At 49.0% G+C, this 26,445-nt stretch overlaps 1 protein-coding gene across 2 annotated transcripts in view; it reads right to left on the bottom strand.

Annotated features, from left to right (window-relative positions):
* SYNC (syncoilin, intermediate filament protein) overlaps nt 1-26,445 on the bottom strand; it is a 240,937-nt gene that overhangs the window by 71,402 nt on the left and 143,090 nt on the right. The window lies entirely within an intron of this gene.

Raw genomic sequence — 26,445 nt, 5'->3', positions numbered from 1 at the left:
CCAACGTCTCCAGCGGAACATATTCTACACACGCTGGATGTGGAGCATGCCCTCATGTACTGCGAGGAACAAACAAAATCTTTCTGCACAACAGATCAGTTGTTTGTTTCATTTGGACTGTCTGATCCTGGGAAGGCTCTCTCGAAGTCCTCCATTGCTACCTGTATCTCGTTCTGCCATCAGCAAGCCGGCAAACCACTTCCCGGCAGGCCCCCGGCTTATTCTACCAGAGCGGTGTATGCAACCACAGCTTTTTTCTCCAGAATTCCGCTGCCTGACACCTGCAGTGCAGCCACCTGGAGATCGGTGCATACGTTCACCAGTTTCTATTGTGTCGACAGACATTCTGCAGAAGAATCTAGAGTCGGCCAATCGGTTCTGCGGAACCGTTTTGCGTGAGGTGTGTAAGTCTCCAGTGGTTAGTTATGCTGGGAGCTTGCCTCCACCCATGGGTATTGTAATACTGCTTTGTAATCTATTCACAGCATATGAATCTATGAAAGATTCAATGCTGGGGAAGGAATAAGTTACCTAACTTTAGCCCCTGTTCTCCAGCATTGGTATCTTTCATAGATTCACATGCGATCCTTCCACCCACCTTGCATGGCTCATCTTTTGGCTGTTACTGTCACTCACGTGCGCTGCCAAATCAGGAGATGGCCGACAGGGGAGGGGAGGTGTCCCTATTGGCTGTGGGCATTATGACCCATAAGTGACTAAGGTAGAGCATAAACGTGACTGAAAGTTTCAGTTTAAGTGTAAACTGCTTTAATGTTACCGAGGATTCCCAGCCTGACGACAGGGAATATTCACAGCATGTGAATCTATCAAAGATACCAATGCTGGAGAACAGGAGTCATGGGTAGGTAACGTATTCCTTCTGTTCACTAATTCCCTGCGGTAACTTACATTTCTATATTTACTGCTTCTCTGTTGCTCCCTCCCATTCCATGCCGGACAAAGCAGAGCTTTCAGTGTGCACTGGGTGTTAAAGGTCATTCTCGGTGGCAGACCCTCACTGTTTGTTTAGAGCGTTTGGGCCTGCTTCATCGCTGGGATGCCTGTGCGCTCTGTGATGCACTCTATTTCAAAGCACTCGGGAGTCGACGGACATGTTGGGGGGGGCACATCTTTCGGACAACTGCTCCAGATCACCTTAAGAATTACATCATGTCCAAAAGGGTGAGTATAGCTTTTTTTTTACTTTCGAACACCGCTCCAGGGACTCTCTTCCTGGGGTTAAGCAAAGCAGGAGAGCGCCTACGGGGCCTGTTGCAGTTAGCCACCTTGAAGCCTCTCGGGAGACTTCTACCGGCTCCTTGGGCAAGTACTCGCAAGAGTCCGATACCGGGCTCCTGCCCGAGGGGATTTCAGTTCCTGACAAGGCTTGCACCAGGGACACTGTTCCTGAGGGTCTTTCATCTCATACCGGACTACGAGCCTTATGCATGGCTGTCACATGGGCCTCTCCCTGGGCTTTTTGCAAACATTACGTGCTGGACTCCATCTTCACGGCTGATGCCCAATTCGGACCGGCAGTCCTCAGAAATATTTTTGCAACAGTTTAATGCCATCCTCGCTGGGACAGAGTAGTGTTCTATACTCTTTCCATAAGCATGGAGGAAAGGGGGCGGGATGTAGGAGTAAGGAAAAGTTACTCACCATAGTAGCTACTGTACTCCTAGTCCAATGCCCCTTTCCTCCATACACCTGCCCTCCACCTAAACCTAGCTACACAAGTTGTCCCAGTCTTCTTGGTGGATCAGAGACTGGGTTCAGGGCATAGTTGCGTTACACGCATGCACCCTTCATCTGCACTCTTTCTACTTTTTGAAAGGGGATGCGTGCTTGGGCTTGTATGGGGGGAATGGGACATTGGACTAGGGCTACATTAGTTGCCACAGGGAGTAACCTTTTCCTTTTAGGACTAGTCAGATGCTGCAACTGGGTACGGTTTTGGCTCAGCTCGAACTTTCTGAAACTCCTCCCAGAATTCCCTGCAATTCTCCTCGTGCTTTTTTATGTAATTGTTCCAATTTTTCCTGTCTAATTTGTTTTTCATCAATAATTCTGTTATGAGATCATTTAATGCACGACCAGTTAATCAGTATTGTGTGGGTAGTTGAGGTACCTCTTGAGAGACCTTTCCCTTTGGTCTTTCATAACTCTACTGGTCACAATTATTCCCTGAAGAATGGCGACCATTACTAATGGTCCTAGCGGTGTGCCCCTTGGGACATTGGCATTCAGTATTAGAAGCCCATTTACAGCCTGACTGGGCTGGACTCAAAGGGGAGGAGGGCAATGGATGTTTGCACCCCCTGCCTGGAGATTCCATCAAATAGAGGAGATATGGCATTCAAGCAGTCAGACCTAATGTGAAGACCAATAGGAAGAGTGGAACCTTTAAGGAATATATATTGAACAGATTTTCTTGCTCCAACTTGAAAACAATGGGTCTGATTCTCAAACATTTTCCCTGGAGCAAATCACAAATGCCCGTGAGCATCTCCGATTTACACCTACTGCACCTAGACTGGATTCACAAAGCCAAAACCTGGAGCAAATCTGGAGTTCTTGGCGGCATCTGTTACAACTGCCTTCTCTAGATTGTTTCTCATCAAGAAATGTGTTGGTGCACCTAAACGCTTATAACCACATTTCCTTCCCCTTTATATATTGCTGAAGTGCCATTTTGCTTGGTTTTCACCCAAGTATTGCTGATGCTAAAGTACTGCTTTGCTTAACTTGTTCACAATCCAATTGGGAAGTGTTGCTGGTGTGTTGAGGAGTCTAACCCTATATAACTTGTTCTTTCCCTCCCTCTGAAGAAATTGTTAGAGTGCCATTTCTGCTTGGTTTAACATTGCCGTTTTGCTCAGTTTTCACTCTTGCTCAAACTTGTCTACAAGTTAAATAGGGAGTTGTGTATACTTTTCCTGACTGTTTTAATTTACTTTAGTAATAGTGATTTGTGTGAGAACATCAGAGTGTGTAAAATAAATATATATTCTTTTTGATACAAAGCTTTGGTCAGTGTTTCCTTGTTCCCTAGTATTGTAGTCCTATTGTGTAAACCCTGAATACTGCTCATCTCCCTCTTGAGATAAGTCTGACTGCTCAGCCACAGCTACCAACTAAATCTTTGTAGTACAGACTGATGCCAAAGGGGATTTATTCCATATACCTGTAGTCTTAATCTTCTGTAGTGCTCCCAAAGGGAACTGCATAGGATTCTGCCTAACAATCAGTGGAGACTTTCATCAAACTGGTAAATGAAAGCAAAAACTCAGGACCCCTGCCACCCAGACATTTACAAATCAATTCTTAAACAAGTAACTCCCATGGAATATCAGAGGAATGTTCTCAACATTTCAATCGCGACAGTGAAAGTGCCACATTCCTTCAAATCGGCGTACATCAGGCCACTACTCAAAGATACAGCGGGAACCGTATAGGACCTCTCCAACTACAGACCCATCTCTAACATCCCGTAACCAGTCAAACTGCTTGAAACGTACATATACAAAACAACCCAAGAATTCATAGAAAAGCACTGCCTACTAGACCAGGCACAAGTTGGTTTCAGACTAATGAGAGGAACGGAATCAGCTCTCCTGTCAATATGGGACGACCTAAAAACAAACGCAGACTCGGACAACAGTACCGCCCTGATTCTCCTTGATCTAGCCGCAGCTTTCGACACGGTCAACCACGACATCCTCATAAAGAAACTGGAAGGACTAGGAATAACAGACACCTCCCTACTATGGATAAAATCCTTCCTAACAAACAGAACGGAAACCATATGGATGAAACCTTTCAAATCCAACCCAAGAGACTCTGCATGGAGAGTACCACGAGGATCATCCTTCTCCCCACTATAATTCAACATCTACCTATCTCTACTAATTAAAATCATCAAAAGACACGGCCTCGCCTGCTACAACTATGCTGACGACACACAAATAATCTTCAAAATATAAGACACTCAAGAAGAAAACTCAACACTAGAGAACTGCCTTTGTGATGTATTCAACTGGATGTACTCGAACTACCTTAAAGTCAACCCAAGCAAAACAGAAATAATAATCGTCACAAAAACAGAGGAGACAACCACTACATCCCTTGGCCAAGGGAACTCGGTACAACCCCAGATCCATTGTCAATTGTAAGAAACCTGGGGGTCCTGATGGACAACAATCTTACTCTAGAGCCACAAGTAAACACTCTACTCAAGAAATGTTTCTTTCTCCTGCGAGCAGCAAAAAGGATCCTTCCGTTCCTGTCATTCACCATCATCGCTCTCGACATGTCCAGAGTGGATTACGCCAATAGCCTATACCTGGGTATGCCTGAACGGCTTAAAAAAAAACTACAACGCATACAAAATGCGGCAGCCAGATTGCTTCTCAAACTACCCCAAAGAGAACATATCACTCCTCTTCTAAAAACACTACATTGGCTACCAATAAAACAACAAATAAAATTCAAAACAATGTGCATCACGCACAGAGATATACACAACCAAGGCGCAGAGTTCCTGAGAGACAAATTACGCCTACATCAACCAACAAGAACTCTCAGATCAAGCAACAACATCCACCTGGAACCTAAACCCTACAATAAAAGAAAACTCTGAGGATCTTCTTTCTCCTACCAGGCACCGAAAACTTGGAACGACCTACCAAAGAACATACGCAACACAAGAAACCACCTACTATTCAGGAAACTGCTCAAATCCTGGCTCTACACTTCGTAACTAGAAGACCGCCCACAGGGACACACACACAACTAAAACAATGATGAATGAAGACACAGATCCAGATTCGCAACAATCATATAAAAATAGAATCTAAGGAAGACACTCCACGACATACCGAAATAATAACTAATAGATAGCCATGATAGGAGGACACAAACGACCGAATACATAGGCAGAACAAGACGGAAGGACTAGGACGATCCATCAATAGCACCCTGACCCCAAACCCCACCCAAGCTCCAACAGACCTATGTCACAATAGATGGCAAGGGAATAGGGAGCATCCTACCCTCAGCTCCTACACCAGAGGGGGAGAAATAGACATACCCAATCACATTATACAATGTTCATTAGAATACAACTGGGAGCACGCCACACCACCACACACAACAGTCAGATGACCAATAAAGGAAAGCAGCAATAACCCCACCCATAGGAATACAATTTAAATGGAACAAGATGTACTAGAACCAGGATACACACCCCACTAACCCAACTTTCAAATCTCTGCAAACGTAACCCACCCAAAAATTCACACAACCATCTCTCTCCCAGCAAACTGCACGCACTTTACCAAACCGCATCATCAACAAACAAACAACACATGAACAGCACCAACAGCGCACATGGTCTCGCCCGGTCCGATACTCACACCAAAGCTCAGCCCACGATGTATATCAAACTGAAGCCACCAACAGCACACAAGGTCAAACACACAGAGATTGCCTGGTCTCATGGCCTAGGAATGAGGGATGGTAACTTCTTTAATGGTCAATGAACAGCCCATAGTATCTCTCCCTTGTCCGGCTCCTGTCTTGACGGCCTGTCAAGTGTCCAAGATTGGTTAGCAAGAAGCCAACCAATTAGAAACCCCAATGTTAAACCGCCCATGAAGCAAGGTGCCAACCAATTTCCTGTTGTAGAGATGACATAGTTTTAACTTGATCTATATAGGGCTGGTCTCAGGGGGAGCCATCAGACAAGCATAACCCAATTCGATGTTTGAACCCTATAGAGTGTATATGTAGCCACTGCCACTAACCAATCCCCATTACCCGTGGGTTTTTGTAAACTGGTAACATGTGACTATGTCATTTATAATGAAGTTTTATTACATAAATTGTTGTTTGTAATGGACGCGCTGAGAGAAACAAGACTTGAATGCTTGTCTGCTGTCCCTACATTATCTGGATGGTAATAAAGCTGGATTTTGCCGTGCACTTTGCCTACTTCGTCTTTGAGCCCGGTTTGGATTGACTCCAAGTTCTCTGGGTAATTTGGGACGTTCCTGGTCCGTCTTAACTAAAGATACACTTAGACCTTTTGGCCTTTGCAATGGAATGGCGACTTGTTTCAGACCGCCACCCTGGTATGTCTTTCTCAATAGGGCTCCTTACCCCTGTCACACAGTCTAAGGCTGAATGTCTTTTCAGTCGGACTTTCTTTTATGCAGTTCCAACAACTCCACAAAAGCCTCTGTTTATCTTTTCTCCCTTCTAGGGACTGTCTGGCCCGTGTCCTTCCGCCCTTGCAATGCGGGTATCCCCAGTGTATTCTTTACCAAGGAAGTTCCTTGCTTTCTTGTTCTTGAGGCAGCTCTTGGATTTCACCCTATCTTGGAGTCTGGTTTATAGCATCCTGCCTAAGGGATGTGGTTTATGTGCTCCCCCCCCCCCCTTGTATGGTTGCTCTCATCCTGCCCCTGGGGTATGGTTTCTCACACCCCACCTTGGAGTCTTGCTTTTTTCTTGCTTCTCTGGGGTGGGCTATGGTTGCTCTCATCCTGCCCCTGGGGGATGACTGGGCCTTGCCTTTCTGGTCCCCCGGAGCTACCGCCTCCCTTTGGTTGCAGTGCACCTCGGGAGGATGAGGGAGATTGGTGTAGGTGTCGCAGGCTCCTCAGCGTCTTCTGGGTTCTCCTCTTCAGGCAGAGATTGTGCCTCTCTGCAGCGGGCTTTCGGTTGCTCTCCGGTGTCCGTTCTTCAACCTGCATGTCGTTGCATGGCTGGAGTTCTGCACTGGTGCTCTTGGCCGGTCGTTCCTGGTTCCTCTGGCGGGGCTGTGAGCGTTCCGCGGGCTGGGCCTCGGTCAGGGCTGCCACGCTTGACGTACGCTTTACTCTTCATGCCACACCTCCCCAGGGGGGAGGCTCCACAATTCTCAAACTCTGTGGATGTCACTCTCCTCATTCTAACATTGATTGACTCATCCCTCTGTTGGGGGGTGGAACTTTCCACGGCTCTCTCAATCCCAGCTGACCCTGTGCACACAGAGGCTTACAGACCACAGCAACCATCCTTACAGGAAGTTTCCAGTTATACATTTTAAATCCTGTGTAGCCAACAAAGAGGCATTGGGGATATGGGGGCAGGGGTGGGGGGTAAGTCGTTTCTCTTTCTAGTGATCTCCTGTAATCGAAGGGGAGCAGGGGTCACCTCCAGTGGGATCCTGCTTGTCTTATCTCCTCGGGGGTATTAAGCTGAGTGGGCTCACCTCCCTTGTCCCAAAGGGGTTGGCAGGCTGCCCCTAGGGCACAGGGGGCTACGTTCCTTGCTTCATCAACGCATGTGTTCCTTTCACTCATGGAGGGCAGATGTTGATGCCTTTATAATGTGGTCCCATGATGCTCTGGGCACAGGCCCCCGCTGACTCAAAGCTCAGCCCATGAGACCTGTCTGAATGGCCTCTATGGGTTTGTTGTGACGTGTCTGGCATTCAACACAAGTGGTGCACCCTTCCAGGTTGGCCCACATCAGGATCTAGATGAGGCTTGCTAGCGAGGGCCTGAATACACCCTTCTAGCAAGGACAGGGGGCTATAACCGTTCACAGAAACGACCCTTCGCTCCAAGGCTGGAAGCCACGTGGCCATGATTGCTAAAGACACGTGGCCACGAGCAAAGCAGAGGCTGCACCCAGCAGGGCCAGGGTGTGAGGTGGGTGGGGGGTTCACTCCCTGGGGCAGGCCTAAAAGCAGTGTCATCGTGTATTCTTTAGTGGTGTGGCTTGGCACAGGGGGCGGGGGCCCTGCTAATGCCTACTGCAGGTGATTAATCATGGCTGTGTTCTTGCCACCCATCTTTCCAGGACCTAAACTAAACACTCCTTCCTTCCCACTGTTGCTTTGACCTGTTGAACTTGGAGCCACGGGGTCGGATGTTTGGGGGCAGCTCGGAGGCGTTGCTAGGGAGGGGGCTGAGGCCGGGCACCTGTCTTTAAGGACGGCTGCTCTCAACTCCACTTACATTTCTACTCGTGCGAGCGCTATCAGCCTGGAGTCACGTGGAAACTTCCCTAAACGTCCCTATGATTCCCAAAGCCTGGGGTGGAGGGAATTTGAGGGGCGGGCACTATATTAAGGGGCTCAGTTGATAATTCCCAGAAATGAGGTGGAGCGGAGGTCCAGGAAAGGGTCACAGCAGCCCCGATTCACCGAGGAAATGACCCCCTTCCTGCTGCCTCGGCTTCCAACTCAAATTCTCTATAAAGTGCACAGGGCAGCCCTGATACCGAGGCGTGAGCCTCATTACTCCATCCTCTCGAGTTGAGCCTCATTACTCCATCCTCTCTACTGAGGCTTGAGCCTCATTACTCCTTCCTCTCGGGATGAGGCTTGAGCCCCATTGCTCCATCCTCTCAGGTTGAGTGTTCAGCCTCATTGCTCCATCCTCTTGGGATGAGGCTTGAGCCTCATTGCTCCATCCTCTCGGGTTGAGTGTTCAGCCTCATTGCTCTGTCCTCTCGGGTTGAGTGTTGCGCCTCATGACTCCATCCTCTCTACCGAGACTTGAGCCTCATTACTCCATCCTCTCGGGTTGAGCCTCATTACTCCACCCTCTCTACTGAGGCTTGAGCCTCATTACTCCATCCTCTCGGGTTGAGTGTTCAGCCTCATTACTCCATCCTCTCGGGTTGAGTCTTGAGCCTCATTGCTCCATCCTCTCTACCGAGGCTTGAGCCTCATTATTCCATCCTCTCTACCGAGGCTTGAGCCTCATTACTCCATCCTCTCTACTGCGGCTTGAGCCTCATTATTCCATCCTCTCTACCAAGGCTTGAGCCTCATTACTCCAACCTCATTACTCCATCCTCTCTACCAAGGCTTGAGCCTCATTATTCCATCCTCTCTACTGAGGCTTGAACAGCATTACTCCATCCTCTCTACCAAAGGGTGAGCCTCATTACTCCAACATCATCACTCCATCCTCTTGGGTTGAACGTTGAACCTCATTACTCCATCCTCTCTGCTGAGGCTTGAGCCTCATTGCTCCATCCTCTCGGGTTGAGAGTTGAGCCTCATTGCTCCATCCTCTCGGGTTGAGTGTTGAGCCTCCATCCTCTCGGGTTGAGTGTTGAGCCTCATTGCTCCATCCCCCAGGGATGAGGCTTGAGCCTCATTGCTCCATCCTCTCGTGTTGAGTGCTGAGCCTCATTACTCCATCCTCTCGGGTTGAGTGTTGAGCCTCATTACTCCATCCTCTCTACTGAAACGTGAGCCTCATTACTCCATCCTCTCTACTGAGGCTTGAGCCTCATCACTCCATCCTCTCTGGTTGAGTGTTGAGCCTCATTACTCCATCCTCTCTACTGAGGTTGGAGCCTCATTACTCCATCCTCTCAGGATGAGCCCTGAGCCTCATTGCTCCATCCTCTCGGGTTGAGTGTTGAACCTCATTACTCCATCCCCTCAGGATGATGCTTGAGCCTCATTACTCCATCCTCTCGGGTTGAGTGTTGGGCCTCATTACTCCATCCTCTCGGGTCCATCCTCTCGGTTTGAGTGTTGAGCCTCATTACTCCATCATCTCTGGTTGACTGTTGAGCCTCATTACTCCATCCCCTTGGGTTGAGGCTTGAGCCTGATTACTCCATCCTCTCGGGTCCATCCTCTCGGGTTGAGTGTTGAGCCTCATTACTCCATCCTCTCGGACTGTGGCTTGAGCCTCATTGCTCCATCCTCTCGGATGAGGCTTGAGCCTCATTACTCCATCCTCTCTGCTGAGGTTGGAGCCTCATTACTCCATCCTCTCAGGATGAGGCTTGAGCCTCATTGCTCCATCCTCTCGGGTTGAGGCTTGAGCCTCATTGCTCCATCCTCTTGGGTTGACTGTTGAGCCTCATCACTCCATCCTCTCGGGTCCATCCTCTCGGTTTGAGTGTTGAGCCTCATTACTCCATGCTCTCGGGTTGAAAGTTGAGCCTCATTACTCCATCCTCTCGGGTTGAGTGTTGAGCCTCATTACGGCATCTTTTCGGGTTGAGTGTTGAGCCTCATTACTCCATCCCCTTGGGTTGAGGCTGGAGCCTCATTACTTCATCCTCTTGGGTTGAGTGTTGAGCCTCATTACTCCATCCTCTCAGGTTGAGTGTTGCGCCTGATTACTCCATCCTCTCTGGTTGAGTGTTAAGCTTCATTGCTCCATCCTCTCGGTTGAGTGTTGAGCCTCATTACTCCATTCTTTCGGGCTGTGGCTTGGGCCTCATTGCTCCATCCTCTCGGGGTGGTGAGTGTTGAGCCTCATTACTCCATCCTCTCTACTGAGGTTGGAGCCTCATTACTCCATCCTCTCAGGATGAGGCTTGAGCCTCATTGCTCCATCCTATCGGGTGCAGTGTTGAACCTCATTACTCCATCCTCTCAGGATGAGGCTTGAGCCTCATTGTTCCATCCTCTTGGGTTGACTGTTGAGTCTCATTACTCCATCCTCTCGGGTTGAGCCTCATTACTCCATCCTCTCGGGTCCATCCTCTCAGGTTGAGTGGTGTGCCTCATTTCTCCGTCCTCTCGGGCTGGGGCTTGAGCCTCATTGCTCCATCCTCTCGGTTGAGTGTTAAGCCACATTTCTACACCCTCTCGGGTTGAGTGTTGCGCCTCATTACTGCATTCTCTCTACTGAGACTTGAGCCTCATTACTCCATCCTCTCCGGTTGAGCCTCATTACCCCATCCTCTCGGGTTGAGTGCGTAGTCGTAGGTTTGGATTGTGCATGGTCTGTGTGGACTTGTCACAGTAGGGCTGAGTATGTAGTCGTGGGTTAGGACTCTTCGTGGTTGTGTGTATAGTCGTGGGTTCACAGCCAAGCCCTACTGTGTTTGTAACAGTCTTCCATGCTGGATTCAGTTTGCTTCCTCTTTCCCTCAAATCGCCCATCGCCCTTTTGTACTTCTGTTCTCAGTGTCCGCTGTTTTAGAGTATTTATCCTAGTTCTAAGACATGCTTGTAATATGTCTGTGGCATCTAAAGAGGGCAGGTGCGTCAGGGCTGCTTCTCAACCACACTGACTTTGCAAGCATGCTTCCCCTAGCAACAACTCTAGCTGGAGAAATTCAAAATGGCTGCCCTGTCGCAGATTCTGGCACCCTAGTGGCCAACACTGTGCCAAGATGCTGCAAGGTGCTTATCCCCACAAGCCAATCTGGAAGTCCCGTATGGGGAATAAGGACACACGCCTGGACATGAGACAGGTGATATTGAGGGACATTGATCTCGCAGAGCAAGCATAGAAGAGAGCGGGGTTGGACTTCATCAGTCCCCTTGAGACAATGGATGACGACAATAAATATGGCCTTGTTGTGGTGGAATACTTGTCTAAATGGATCGAGGTGAAGTTAGTTTCTAATATCACCTTGAAGTCCACTATAGAGTTCTTCTATGAGCTGTTTGGGAGAGCGGGTTGTCCCTCTCACTTAGTAACCGCCAATGGAGTTCAACTGACAACGCAAGACATGCAACGCAGAATGCCATCAGCCGCAGGCCAATGGGCAGGTGGAGAGGGCAAACCGACGTATAAAGGAAAGCCTACAGCTAGGTGCTGCCTCCGGAATGAAAGGTAAGAAATGCCTGCTCATAGGGTCACTCCCAACAGCTTCACGGGCATCTCCATTTGAATTAATGAGAGGGAGAAAGGTAAACAACACATGCCAACGTGGCTCTCAGACATGAAAGATATACCACACAGGTTGTACCAGGAGATGCCAAGAAGCAGGCCAGGAGAAAAGAAGGATGATGCCAGTAACACCACAGTGGCTTCCAGCCAGAAGACCTAATCAAAATCCAGATCAATAAGCAGCCAGTACGAGCCGACAGAGCGGCACTCTCCAAGCACAGTAAGCAGCCAGTACGAGCCGACCGAGTGGCACTCTCCAAGCACAGTAAGCAGCCAGTACGAGCCGACCGAGTGGCACTCTCCAAGCACAGTAAGCAGCCAGTATGAGCCGACAGAGTGGCACTCCCAAGTACAGTAAGCAGCCAGTACGAGTCAACAGAGTGGCACTCTCCAAGCACGACAGAGCGGCACTCTCCAAGCACAGTAAGCAGCCAGTACAAGCCGACAGAGCGGCACTCTCCAAGCACAGTAAGCAGCCAGTACAAGCCGACAGAGCGGCACTCTCCAAGCACAGTAAGCAGCCAGTACGAGCCGACAGAACGGCACTCTCCAAGCACAGTAAGCAGCCAGTACGAGCCAACTGAGTGGCATTCTCCAAGCACAGTAAGCAGAGTGGCACTCTCCAAGCACAGTAAGCAGCCAGTACGAGCCAACTGAGTGGCACTCTCCAAGCACAGTAAGCAGCCAGTATGAGCCGACAGAGTGGCACTCTCCAAGTACAGTAAGCAGCCAGTACGAGCCAACTGAGTGGCACTCTCCAAGCACAGTAAGCAGCCAGTACGAGTCAACAGAGTGGCACTCTCCAAGCACGACAGAGCGGCACTCTCCAAGCACAGTAAGCAGCCAGTACAAGCCGACAGAGTGGCACTCTCCAAACACAGTAAGCAGCCAGTATGAGCCGACAGAGTGGCACTCTCCAAGTACAGTAAGCAGCCAGTACGAGTCAACAGAGTGGCACTCTCCAAGCACGACAGAGCGGCACTCTCCAAGCACAGTAAGCAGCCAGTACAAGCCGACAGAGCGGCACTCTCCAAGCACAGTAAGCAGCCAGTACAAGCCGACAGAGCGGCACTCTCCAAGCACAGTAAGCAGCCAGTACAAGCCGACAGAACGGCACTCTCCAAGCACAGTAAGCAGCCAGTACAAGCCGACAGAGCGGCACTCTCAAAGCACAGTAAGCAGCCAGTATGAGCCGACCGAGTGGCACTCTCCAAGCACAGTAAGCAGCCAGTACAAGCCGATAGAGCAGCACTCTCAAAGCACAGTAAGCAGCCAGTACGAGTCAACAGGGCGGCACTCCAAGTACAAGTCGACAGAACGGCACTCTCCAAGTACAGTAAGCAACCAGTACGAGCTCACAGAGTGGCACTCTCCAAGCACAGTAAGCAGCCAGTACGTGCCGACAGAGTGGCACTCTCCAAGCACAGTAAGCAACCAGTATGATCCGACAGAGTGACACTCTCCAAGCACAGTAAGCAGCCAGTATGAGCCGACAGAGTGGCTCTCTCCAAGCACAGTAAGCAGCCAGTATGAGCAGACAGAGTGGCACTGGCTATATAGTCACTGAAGATGGAAAGAGATGAAACGTAAAAAGCATAGCTACACTCCAGCGTAATGAAGAACGGGAATCCAACAGGAAATTAATTCAGACCCACGAGGAACAAGGCCGGGAGCCACTTGACCAATCAGAAGGAACCCATAACCACAAAAGCCATGAGCCTCAGCAACTCATTACTATTATTTGGGAAAATAATCTTGATGATATAAAGAAACTTCCTTGGTGATACTCATACCTGACTTACGGAACATCATTTAATGTGGGTGAATTCCTTCCAAGAACACCACAAATGCTTAGGAGTAAAATCCAATTCTTTTCTCTTGTCCCACATTCCCATGTCCTGGTGTGGCCAGGCCTGGTAGGGGCACTACACAAGTCTTTGGGGGACCAACCCGTTCTATATGAAATGGGCGCTTGAGCGACTGCTCTCCTTGGAGTTTCACCACCATTGTTATCCTTTTAACTGCAACGATGGCTTCAGTTTATGCTTCTGAATTATTCACAAAGACATAGGGTTGCTTCTCAACCCCAATTTTTAAATACGCATTCTTTAAAAAGGGCAATGTATGTAGCAATCAAATATACTTTAAACTACTTTTCAGGGTCTGCACAAGTAGAGATGCTTTTTACACACTTCCTACACCCTTAGGCGACTTCATTCACAAGGACAGTAATGCCGTTTATATATCACTAGTACACTTTGATGATTCTGAGGATGCAGAAAGGAAACGTTAAAGGAAGGAAAAAGGTTGAACAGGTTCTCAGTATAGGTGCGGACAATTAAATCTTCTGATGAAGTCTAGACAAGCCTTTCCCAGCAATAACAGTCTTAAATAAGTTACCACCTATGAGGGACAGAAATATCAAAGTCAATGGGCTATAAGAGTCTGCAGGGAGCCAGGACAGCCAAAGTCAATTGGAGCACAGTCAATGGAGCTGAGGCACTTAGTCCATAGAAAAGTCTTGCACAAAGTTCAAGTGTTTTGTAGAAATCACTTGTAGGGTCACGAGCTGTAAAGCCTGTGAAAAGCAGAGTTGGAATCAGCTCTAAGGGTAAGCCACTGCAAGTCTCAAATGAGAAGAGCACAGCGCAAAGACACTGAGGTAAGTACCCCAAGTCTAAACAGTACCTCTGGTTTAAAGAAGAGTGGTCCAGCTGGATTCTGTCCTGTTGCAGCGATGCAGACCCAGGGTTCCTGAGCCTCAGCGTTCCTCAGTCTCAGTCCTGGGGACAAGATGGAATACGTCTGAGGGACGCCTGCAGCGGCAGTTTGAAGGTCATCGGCAGCTATGGACTCTTTTGGATTAGCGAGCTTGCTTCACTCCTCGAGTCCTGCACTCTGGTGATGGGACTCGAGCTCTGGTGGTCCTGCTTCTGGAGGGTCCTTAGGAGACTCCTGGAGCTTCTGGATGGATTTCAGGCGTTGCACTCGACTACAGATTTCTCAACCCCTGGCACTCGGTTCCTGCAGCAGCGAAGAAGTACAGCCAGTTGGGGAAGATGGTCCAGTGGAGTTGGTCTCAGGGTTAGTTGGTCCCACTAACCCAAGGGAAGAAGTCGTCCCTTCTGGAGCTACTCTTGACGATCAGAAAAAGGAGTTTCACCACAGCAGCAGGGCTTCACCGGGCAATTCAAAGGTCCAGGAGGATGCAGCAAGCTTTTTTCAAGGTTTCTTCGTCTGGTCTTTCTCCCAGTGGTCGACTGTGTCTCTAGTCCTAAAACCCTTTGCATTCAGCAGTTTTCTCCCATTCATGCACAGCCTAGGCTGTCAATCACACAGCAGGATAACTGTCCGGAAAGGATAGCCAGCCAGCCAATCAGGACTAGTTGCATTCAGGCACTCCTATAGATAAAGGACAGGGGAGTTTTGGGAACCTCCCTCACATCCTGCCTTTCCAGACACACTGGAGCCAGAGGCGGGCTTCAGGGATGAAGCCCGCCAAAGGCCAAATGAACAAAGGGCTCAAACCTGGCTCAACGTGCAGAGTAAAACCCAAGAAAGACAGCGCAAACAGAAAATATCGAAAAAAGAAAACCGTGGCCATTTTGACAAAATGGTCACCCATGCGTGCTGTACTGCAGCTGAGGATTCAGCCTGTGGTAGAAAAGCACAATAGTAGGAACATTAAACCACTGCCTCCACCCATTTAAACCAGTGAGAGTAACATACATTTTTTTTACACGAGAATGCAGGATTAGGGGCTACGAGGTAACATCCCCAGCACTCCACATAAGATGGTGGGTGCTGGACCTACAAAGAGGAAAGGTAAGTAAAGTCAATTTCACTTTACTATTCTTTGGAACTGTAGTTCTCACAAGAAAAGATATTTAAACCTTCTGAGAAATCTAAAGGATTTATCTGTGACACTGCACTGAAGTTGCTGTGTATCACCATACAAAAAGCAGGTGCCTATGGAGTTTGTCAGATTCCAAAAACAGAGGAAACTCATAATCCAAATCAGGTCAAAATAACATGACAGAGTGAGAAAAAGGGCTAACTCACTCAAGGGTTAAAATTTAAAAATTCTAATGTCCAGCAAAAGAGCAGAGTGTCTCTAAGGTTGAAGGGAATTAGCACAGAAATTAGAATTCTCCCTAACAGCCCAGTCAAATACCTCTTAACCATAGTTGTACACTTGGAGAACGCCCATGCTAACAGAATACACCCCTTTCAAAGAGCAGCCTGTAACTCTGGTGTCCTCAGAGGTTGCCAATTAGAGCAGCCTGTGACTCAGTGTCCAAGAGGTTACCAGAAAACGGCCTGTAACTCTGGTGTATTCCAATGCTGTAGCCCTGGTGTACTCTGGGTCTGGCAAAGAGTGGCCTGTGGCCCTGGTGTGATCCCAACCTGCCAAAGCATAGCCTATTGACCTGGTATGCTTCAAGGTTGCTAAACAGCCATCTGTAGCATGTTTATGGGCTAAAGCTACCAAAAAGAGGTATGTAGCCCCGGTGAGCTCCAAGGTCACCTAACAGTGGCATGCAGCTCTGATGTGGCCAAAGGGCAGAGAGTAGCATCAGCGTGCTTGCAGAGCAGGAAAGAGGGGCATGCCGCCTTGCTCACACCCTAGATGAACAGACAGGAATTTCCTGCACAGACTGGTCTGCTTGGATGTCTTCTCATGTCTGGTTTCGGTTGTGAGGAAGCTCCCACTTGGAATCACTGATGCAGCGGCTGTCCTGGGCCTTTCCCCTTGGGTCTACAGTGCTACTGGTCAGTGGACCAAAGGGCGATTACTCCAGGTAAATCCAGTTCAGAAGTAAGCTCCCGTTTAAGATCCAATTAATGCTCAGTGTATGGCTGAGATGCAAGCCCTAGAACCGGGGGCTGGCATCTGGGAGTCTCCCGCATCACAAGCATCATCGCAATGTCACTGTCCAGTGATATTTATGATGAGAAAGGAGCCTGCAAATCTGCCACCCCCAGAGATGAAGTACAAACGGAGAACCCTTAGGCAAGCACTGCCAGCAGCTGCCCGCTCACCAGCAAGGAGCCTGCAGTTCCACCATCCACAGAGATGAAGTCCAAACGCAGAACCCTTAGGCAAGCACGGCCAGCAGCTGACCGCTCACCAGCAAGGATCGTGCAGATCCGCCATTCCCGGAGATGAAGTCCAAACGCAGAACCCTTAGGCAAGCACTGCCAGCAGCTGACCGCTCACCAGCAAGGATCGTGCAGATCCGCCATCCCCAGAGATGAAGTCCAAATGCAGAACCCTTAGGGAAGCACTGCCAGCAGCTGACCGCTCACCGGCAAGGAGCCTGCAGATCCCCCATCCCCAGGGATGAAGTCCAAACGCAGAACCCTTAAGCAAGCACTGCCAGCAGCTGACCGCTCACCAGTAAGGAGCCTGCAGATCAGTCATCCCAGAGATGAATTCAAAACGCAGAACCCTTATTCAAGCACTGCCAGCAGCTGACCACTCACCAGCAAGGAGCCTGCAGATCCCCCATCCCCAGGGATGAAGTCCAAACGCAGAACCCTTAGGCAAGCACTGTCAGCAGCTGACGGCTCACCAGTAAGGAGCCTGCAGATCAGTCATCCCAGAGATGAATTCAAAACGCAGAACCCTTATTCAAGCACTGCCAGCAGCTGACCACTCACCAGCAAGGAGCCTGCAGTTCTGCCATCCTCAGAGATGAAGTAGAAATGCAGAACCCTTAGGCAAGCACTGTCAGCAGCTGCCCGCTCACCAAGAGGAGCCTGCAGATCTGCCATCCCCAAAGCTGAAGTCCAAATGCAGAACCCTTAGGCAAGCACTGCCAGCAGCTGATCACTCACTAGCAAGGAGCCTGCAGATCCCCCATCCCCAGGGATGAAGTCCAAACGCAGAACCCTTAGGCAACCACTGCCAGCAGCTGACCGCTCACCAGCAAGGAGCCTGCAGATCAGTCATCCCCAGAGATGAAGTCCAAACGCAGAAAGCACTGCCAGCAGCAGACTGTTCACAAGCAAGGAGCCTGCAGATCCGCCATCATCAGAGATGAAGTCCAAATGGAGAACCCTTATGCAAGTACTGCCAGCAGCCGACCGCTCACCAGCAAGGAGCCTGCAGATTTGCCATCCCCAGAGATGAAGTGAAAATGCAGAACCCTTACGCAAGCAATGCCAGCAGCTGACCGCTCACCAGCAAGGAGTCTGCAGATCCGTCATCCCCAGAGATGAAGTGAAAATGCAGAACCCTTAGGCAAGCACTGCGAGCAGCTGACCGCTCACCAGCAAGGAGCTTGCAGATCCGTCATCCCCAGAGATGAAGTGAAAATGCAGAACCCTTACGCAAGCACTGCCAGCAGCTGCCCGCTCACCAGCAAGGAGCCTGCAGATTTGCCATCCCCAGAGATGAAGAACAAACGCAGAACCCTTAGGCAAGCACTGCCAGAAGCTGAGTGCTCACCAGCAAGAAGCCTGTAGATCCGCCATCCTCAGAGATGAAGTCCAAATGGAGAACCCTTAGGCAAACACTGCCAGCAGCTGCCGCTCACTAGCAAGGACCCTGCAGATACCCCATCCCCAGGGATGAAGTCCAAATGCAGAACCCTTAGGCAACCACTGCCAGCAGCTGATCGCTCACCAGCAAGGAGCCTGCAGATCAGTCATCCCAGAGATGAATTCCAAACGCAGAACCCTTATTCAAGCACTGCCAGCAGCTGAGTGCTCACTAGCAAGGAGCATGCAGACCCACCATTCCCAGAGATGAAGTCCAAATGCAGAACCCTTAGGCAAGCATTGCCAGCAGCCAACCACTCACCGGCAAGAAGCCTGCAGATCCCCAATCCCCAGAGATGAAGTCCAAACGCAGAACCCTTAGGCAACCACTGCCAGCAGCTGATCGCTCACCAGCAAGGAGCCTGCAGATCAGTCATTCCCAGAGATGAAGTCCAAACGCATAACCCTTAGGCAAGCACTGCCAGAAGCAGACTGTTCACCAGCAAGGAGCTTGCAGATCTGCCATCATCAGAGATGAAGTCCAAATGGAGAACCCTTATGCAAGTACTGCCAGCAGCTGACCGCTCACCAGCAAGGAGCCTGCAGATCAGTCATCCCCAGAGATGAAATCCAAATGCAGAAGCTTAGGCAAGCATTGCCAGCAGCTGACCGCTCACCAGCAAGGAGCCTGCAGATTCACCATCCCAGAGATGAAGTCCAAACGCAGAACCATTAAGCAAACACTGCCAGCAGCTGCCGCTCACCAGCAAGGAGCCTGCAGATCTGCCATCTCCAGATATGAAGTACAAATGCAGAACCCTTAGGCAAGCACTGCCAGCAGCTGACCACTCACCAGCAAGGAGCCTGCAGATCCACCATCCCCAGGGATGAAGTCCAAACGCAGAACACTTAGGCAAGCACTGCCAGTAGCTGAACGCTTACCAGCAAGGAGCCTGCAGATCCACCATAATAATAATAATAATTTGGCATTTATATAGCGCTACGAACCCTCAGGTATCTGAGCGCCTCTTATTATTACCCACGGTGTGTGGTACTCATTTATCGACCTCGGAAGGATGAAAGGCTGAGTTTGGCCCCGCCGGGATTCGAACCTGCGTAAGCAGGCTCTGCACCAGCAAGGAGCCTGCAGATCCACCAGCCCCAGGGATGAAGTCCAAATGCAGAACCCTTAGGCAAGCACTGCCAGCAGCTGACCACTCACATTTAAGGAGCCTGCAGATCTGCCATCTCCGGAGATGTAGTCCAAATGTAGAACCCATAGGCAAGCACTGCCAGAAGCTGACCGCTCACCAGCAAGGAGCCTGCAGATGGGCCATCCCCAGAGATGAAGTCCAAAGGCAGAACCCTTAGGCAAGCACTGCCAGCACCTGACCGCTCACCAGCAAGTCTATACATAAATCATGGCATGTAGTCCTCCAGAGTGTGCGTGCCTGTAAGGAGCCTGCAGATCCACCATCCCCAGAGATAAAGTCCAAACGCAGAACCCTTGGCAAGCACTGCCAGCAGCTGACCGCTCACCAGCAAGGACTGTTCCGATCCGCCATCACTAGAGATGAAAACCAAACTCAGAACCCTAAGGCAAGCACTGCCAGCAGCTAACCGCTCACCAGCAAGGAACCTGCAGATCTGCCATCCCCAGAGATGACGTACAAAAGCAGAACCCTTAGGCAAGCACTGCCAGCAGCTGAGTGCTCACCAGCAAGGAGCCTGCAGATCCGTCGACCCCAGAGATGAAGTCCAAACGCAAAACCCTTAGGCAAGCACTGCCAGCAGCTGACCGCTCACCAGCAAGGAGCCTGCAGATCCACCATCCCCAGAGATGAAGCCCAAACGCAGAACCATTAGGCAAGCACTGCCAGCAGCTGACCACTCACCAGCAAGGAGCCTACAATCATAAATCATGGCATTTAGTCCTCCATGGTGTGTCTGTCTGTTCATAAAGCATGCCATGTAGTCCTCCATGGTGTGTGTCTGTACATAAAGTATGGCATGCAGTCCTCCAGAGGGAGTGTGTCTGTACCTAAAGCATGGCATGTAGTCCTCCATGATATGGGTGGGTCTGTGCATAAAGCATGGCACTTTGTGCTCAAGAGTGCGTGTGCATGTACATAAACTATGCATGTAGTCCCCCAGAGTGTGTGTGTCTGTACATAAAGCATGGCATGTAGTCTTTCTGAGTGTGTGTGTGCATGTACATAAACTATGCATGTTGTCCCCCAGAGTGTGTATGTATGTACATAAAGCATGGCATGTAGTCCTTCATGATATGGTTGGGTCTGTGCATAATGCATGATATGTAGTTCTCTGGAGTGTTTGTGTCTATACATAACCTATGGCATACAGTCCGCAAGGGTGTGTGTGTCTGTACATAAAGCATGGCATGTAGTCCTCAAGAGGGTGTGTGTGTCTGTACCTAAAGTATGGCATGCAGTCCTCCTGAGCATGTTTGTCTGTACATAATGCATGGTATGTAGTCCTCCCAAGTGTATGTGTCTGTACGTAATGCATGGCATGCAGTACTCCAGAGTATGTGTGTCTGTACATAAAGCATGGCATGTAGTCCTCCATGGTATGGGTGGGTCCGAACATAAAGCATGGCATGTAGTCCATAAGAGTGTGTGTGCCTGTACATAAAGCTTGGCATGTAGTCCTCAAGAGTGTATGTGGCTGTACATAAAGCATGGCATGTAGTCCTCCAGGGTGTGTGTGTCTGTAAATAAAGCATGGCATGTAGTCCTCAGGAGTGTATCTGTCTGTACATAAAGCATGGCATGTTGTCCTCTGGCATGTAGTCCTCAAGAGTGTGTGTGTCTGTACATAAAGCATGTCATGTAGTCCTCAAGAGTGTGTGTGCCTGTACATAAGGCATGGCATGTAGTCCTCCAGAGTGTGTGTGTCTGAACATAAAGCATGGCATGTAGTCCTCAAGAGTGTGTGTGCCTATACATAAAGAATGGCATGTAGTCCTCAATAGTGTGTGTGCCTGTTCATAAAGCATGGCATGAAGTCCTACTGAATGTGTGTGTGTCTGTACATAAAGCCTGGCATGTAGTCTTCCAGAGTGTGTGTGTCTATACATAAAGCATGGCATGCAGTCCTCCAGAGTGTGTGTGTGTCTGTACATAAAGCTTGGCATGTAGTCTTCCAGAGTGTGTGTGTCTATACATAAAGCATGGCATGCAGTCCTCCAGAGTGTGTGTCTATACATAAAGCATGGCATGTAGTCCTCCAGAGTGTGTGTGTCTGTACATAAAGCATGGCATGTAGTCCTTCCAGAGTCCGTGTGTCTGTACATAAATCATGGCATGTAGTCCTCCAGAGTGTGTGTCTGTTGATATAGCAATGCATGCAGTCCCCCGAGTGTGTGTGTGTGTGTGTGTCTGTCATAAATCATGGCATGTAGTCCTCCAGTGTGTGTGTGTGTCTGTAAAAAAAGCATGACACATGGTCCTCCAGAGTGTGTGTGTCTGTGCATAAAGCATGCCATGTAGGCAGGCCTCCAGAGTGTGTGTATCTACATAAAGCATGGCATGTAGTGCTCCAGAGTGTGTGTGTCTGTACATAAAGCCTGGCATGTAGTCTGCCAGAGTGTGTGTGCCTGATCATAAAGCATGGCATGTATTCCTCAAGAGTGTGTGTGCCTGTACGTAAAGCATTGCATATAGTCCTCCGTGACATGGGTGGGTCTGTACATAAAGCATGGCATGTAGTCCTACAGAGTGTGTGTGCCTGTACATAAAGCATGGCATGTATTCCTCAAGAGTGTGTGTGTCTGTACATAAAGAATGGCATGTAGTCCTCCAGAGTGTGTGTGTCTGTACATAAAGCCTGGCATGTAGTCCTCCAGAGTGTGTGTCTGTACAGAAAGAATGACATGCAGTCCTCCAGAGTGTGTGTGTCTGCACATAAAGCCTGGCATGTAGTCCTCCAGAGTGTGTGTCTGTACATATAAAATGGCATGCAGTCCTCCAGAGTGTGTCTGTACATAAAGCCTGGCATGTAGTCCTCCAGAGTGTGTGTGTCTGTACATAAAGCATGGCATGTAGTCCTTCCAGAGTCTGTGTGTCTGTACATAAATCATGGCATGTAGTCCTCCAGAGTGTGTGTCTGTTGATATAGCAATGCATGCAGTCCCCCGAGTGTGTGTGTGTGTCTGTCATAAATCATGGCATGTAGTCCTCCAGAGTGTGTGTGTCTGTGCATAAAGCATGGCATGTAGGCAGGCCTCCAGAGTGTGTGTATCTACATAAAGCATGGCATGTAGTCCTCAAGAGTGTGCGTGCCTGTACATAAAGCATGGCATGTAGTCCTCCAGAGTGTGTGTGTCTGTACATAAAGCCTGGCATGTAGTCTGCCAGAGTGTGTGTGCCTGATCATAAAGAATGGCATGTAGTCCTCCAGAGTGTGTGTGCCTGTACTTAAAGCATGGCATGTAGTCCTCCAGAGTGTGTGTGTCTGTACATAAAGCCTGGCATGTAGTCCTCCATGATATGGGTGAGGCTGTACATAAAGCATGGCAGGTCGTTTTCAAGAGTGTGTGTGTCTATACATAAAACATAGCATGTAGTCCTCAAGTGTGTGTGTGCCTGTACATACAGCATGCCATGTAGGCCTCTAGAGTGTGTGTGTCTGTCCATAAAGCATGGGATGTAGTCCGCCAGGGTGTGTGTGCCTGTACATAAAACATGGAGTGTAGTCCTCCAGAATGTGTGTGTCTGTACATAAGGCCTGGCATGTAGTCCTCCAGAGTGTGTGCCTGTTCATATAGCATGGCATGCAGTCCTCCAGAGTGTGTGTGTCTGTACGTAAAGAATGGCACATAGTCCTCCCGAGTGTGTGTGCCTGTACATAAAGTATGTCATGTAGTCCTCAAGAGTGTGTGTGCCTGTACATAAGGCATGGCATGTAGTCCTCCAGAGTGTGTGTGTCTGTACATAAAGCATGACATGTAGTCCTCAAGAGTGTGTGCGCCTGTATACAAAGCATGGCATCTAGTCCTCAAGAGTGTGTGTGCCTGTACATAAAGCATGGCATGTAGTCCTCCAGAGTGTGTGTGTCTGTACATAAAGCCTGGCATGTAGTCCTCCAGAGTGTGTGTCTGTACATAAAGAATGGCATGCAGTCCTCCAGAGTGTGTGTGTCTGCACATAAAGCCTGGCATGTAGTCCTCCAGAGTGTGTCTGTACATAAAGAATGACATGCAGTCCTCCAGAGTGTGTGTGTCTGTACATAAAGCATGACATGTAGTCCTCAAGAGTGTGTGCGCCTGTATACAAAGCATGGCATCTAGTCCTCAAGAGTGTGTGTGCCTGTACATAAAGCATGGCATGTAGTCCTCCAGAGTGTGTGTGTCTGTACATAAAGCCTGGCATGTAGTCCTCCAGAGTGTGTGTCTGTACATAAAGAATGGCATGCAGTCCTCCAGAGTGTGTGTGTCTGCACATAAAGCCTGGCATGTAGTCCTCCAGAGTGTGTCTGTACATAAAGAATGACATGCAGTCCTCCAGAGTGTGTGTGTCTGCACATAAAGCCTGGCATGTAGTCCTCCAGAGTGTGTGTTTGTACATATAAAATGGCATGCAGTCCTCCAGAGTGTGTCTGTACATAAGGCCTGGCATGTAGTCCTCCAGAGTGTGTGTGTCTGTACATAAAGAATGGCATGCAGTCCTCCAGAGTGTGTCTGTACATAAAGCCTGGCATGTAGTCCTCCAGAGTGTGTGTGTCTGTACATAAAGCATGGCATGTAGTCCTTCCAGAGTCCGTGTGTCTGTACATAAATCATGGCATGTAGTCCTCCAGAGTGTGTGTCTGTTGATATATCAATGCATGCAGTCCCCCGAGTGTGTGTGTGTGTGTCATAAATCATGGCATGTAGTCCTCCAGTGTGTGTGTGTCTGTAAAAAAAGCATGACACATGGTCCTCCAGAGTGTGTGTGTCTGTGCATAAAGCATGGCATGTAGGCAGGCCTCCAGAGTGTGTGTATCTACATAAAGCATGGCATGTAGTCCTCAAGAGTGTGCGTGCCTGTACATAAAGCATGGCATGTAGTCCTCCAGAGTGTGTGTGTCTGTACATAAAGCCTGGCATGTAGTCTGCCAGAGTGTGTTTGCCTGATCATAAAGAATGGCATGTAGTCCTCCAGAGTGTGTGTGCCTGTACATAAAGCATGGCATGTATTCCTCAAGAGTGTGTGTGCCTGTACTTAAAGCATGGCATGTTTTCTTCCAGAGTGTGTGTGTTTGTACATAAAGCATTGCATATAGTCCTCCATGACATGGGCGGGTCTGTACATAAAGCATTGCATGTAGTCCTCCATGATATGGGTGAGGCTGTACATAAAGCATGGCAGGTCGTTTTCAAGAGTGTGTGTGTCTATACATAAAACATAGCATGTAGTCCTCAAGTGTGTGTGTGCCTGTACATAAAGCATGGCATGTAGGCCTCTAGAGTGTGTGTGTCTGTCCATAAAGCATGGGATGTAGTCCGCCAGGGTGTGTGTGCCTGTACATAAAACATGAAGTGTAGTCCTCCAGAATGTGTGTGTCTGTACATAAGGCCTGGCATGTAGTCCTCCAGAGTGTGTGCCTGTTCATATAGCATGGCATGCAGTCCTCCAGAGTGTGTGTGTCTGTACGTAAAGAATGGCACATAGTCCTCCCGAGTGTGTGTGCCTGTACATAAAGCATGTCATGTAGTCCTCAAGAGTGTGTGTGCCTGTACATAAGGCATGGCATGTAGTCCTCCAGAGTGTGTGTGTCTGTACATAAAGCATGGCATGTAGTCTTCAAGAGTATGTCTGCCTGTACATAATGCATGGCATGTAGTCCTACTGAATGTGTGTGTGCCTGTACATGAAGCATGGCATGTATTCATCAAGAGTGTGTGTGCCTGTACGTAAAGCATGGCATGTAGTCCTACAGAGTGTGAGTGTCTGTACATAAAGCATGGCATGTAGTCCTCCAGAGTGTGTGTTTGTTCATAAAGCAGGGAAGGGTGAGTGGATTGACTATGGAGAAGATCTGAGAAATAGGAGCTTTTAGCAGAGTTAATGCAGTTGTCGTAGAGAGTGTGATAGGAGACGTAAGTAGCGTGATTAGCGGGAGATCGAAGTTTGCGGCAGCGCGGATAGTGTGCTCTGGAGACAGTAGGAGCATGGTGTACAGGACTCTGCATATCTTATTCATGTGTAGTGTGTGGCACTGCAGAAATGTGTGCATGTATTAGCAGATGCAACCTACATTAGCAATTGGCAGCGTGTCTGCATGACTCACTAGGTGCATAGCTCAGTGATAATGCATGATGTCCGGTGCATTTTACTCTGAGTATGCAACATGTTTGGTGCTGTGGCAGTTTGAGCATGACTCGGCAGCTGCATTCTCCTCTGATAATGGGTCGTCTTTGGTGCGGGGCAGTTTGTGAATAACTGTGTGCATAACTCGGGTGCAATTTACTCTGATAATGTGGCATAGTGATTTGGCAGTTTGTGCATGACTCGGCAGGTGCATAGTGTGAGCATGACTCAGTAGATGCATTCTTCTCTGATAATTAGTCATGTGTGGTGCTTTGGTAGTTTGCGTGATTTAGCAGGTTATAGTGTGAGCATGACTCAGCAGATGCATACTCCTCTGATAATGGGTCGTTTGGTGCTTTGGCAGTTTGTGCATGAATCAGTGGGTGCATAGTGTGAGCATGACTCAGTGGGTGCATAGTGTGAACATGACTTAGTAGATGCATTCTTCTCTGATAATTAGTCATGTGTGGTGCTTTGGTAGTGTGCGTGACTTAGCAGGTGTATAGTGTGAGCATGACTCAGCAGATGCATACTCCTCTGATAATGGGTCGTTTGGTGCTTTGGCAGTTTGTGCATGACTCAGTGGGTGCATAGTGTGAGCATGACTCAGTAGATGCATTCTTCTCTGATAATTAGTCATGTGTGGTGCTTTGGTTGTTTGCGTGACTTAGCAGGTGTATAGTGTGAGCATGACTCAGCAGATGCATACTCCTCTGATAATGGGTCGTTTGGTGCTTTGGCAGTTTGTGCATGACTCAGTGGGTGCATAGTGTGAGCATGACTCTGTTTGGTGCACAGTGTGAGCAATGCATGACTCAGTAGGTGCATTCTCTTATAATAGGTTGTGTTTGACTGTGGGAGCAAAGTGTGGGCATGGCTCAGTGGGAGCTTCCTCCACTGATCAAAGGTGTTTCTCCACTGGGGCAGGGCGCATGCATGTGTCAGGATGCATGCACTGACTCTCAGGAAGAAGCCTGTGGGTGGCTCTGGCTCCA

This window comes from Ambystoma mexicanum, chromosome 11, assembly GCF_040938575.1.
Source record: "Ambystoma mexicanum isolate Mex_15411 chromosome 11, UKY_AmexF1_1, whole genome shotgun sequence".
In the NCBI taxonomy this organism is placed as follows: domain Eukaryota; kingdom Metazoa; phylum Chordata; class Amphibia; order Caudata; family Ambystomatidae; genus Ambystoma; species Ambystoma mexicanum.
The sequence above is the reverse complement of the archived record's forward strand: the minus strand, read 5'-3'. Positions and strand labels throughout refer to the sequence as shown.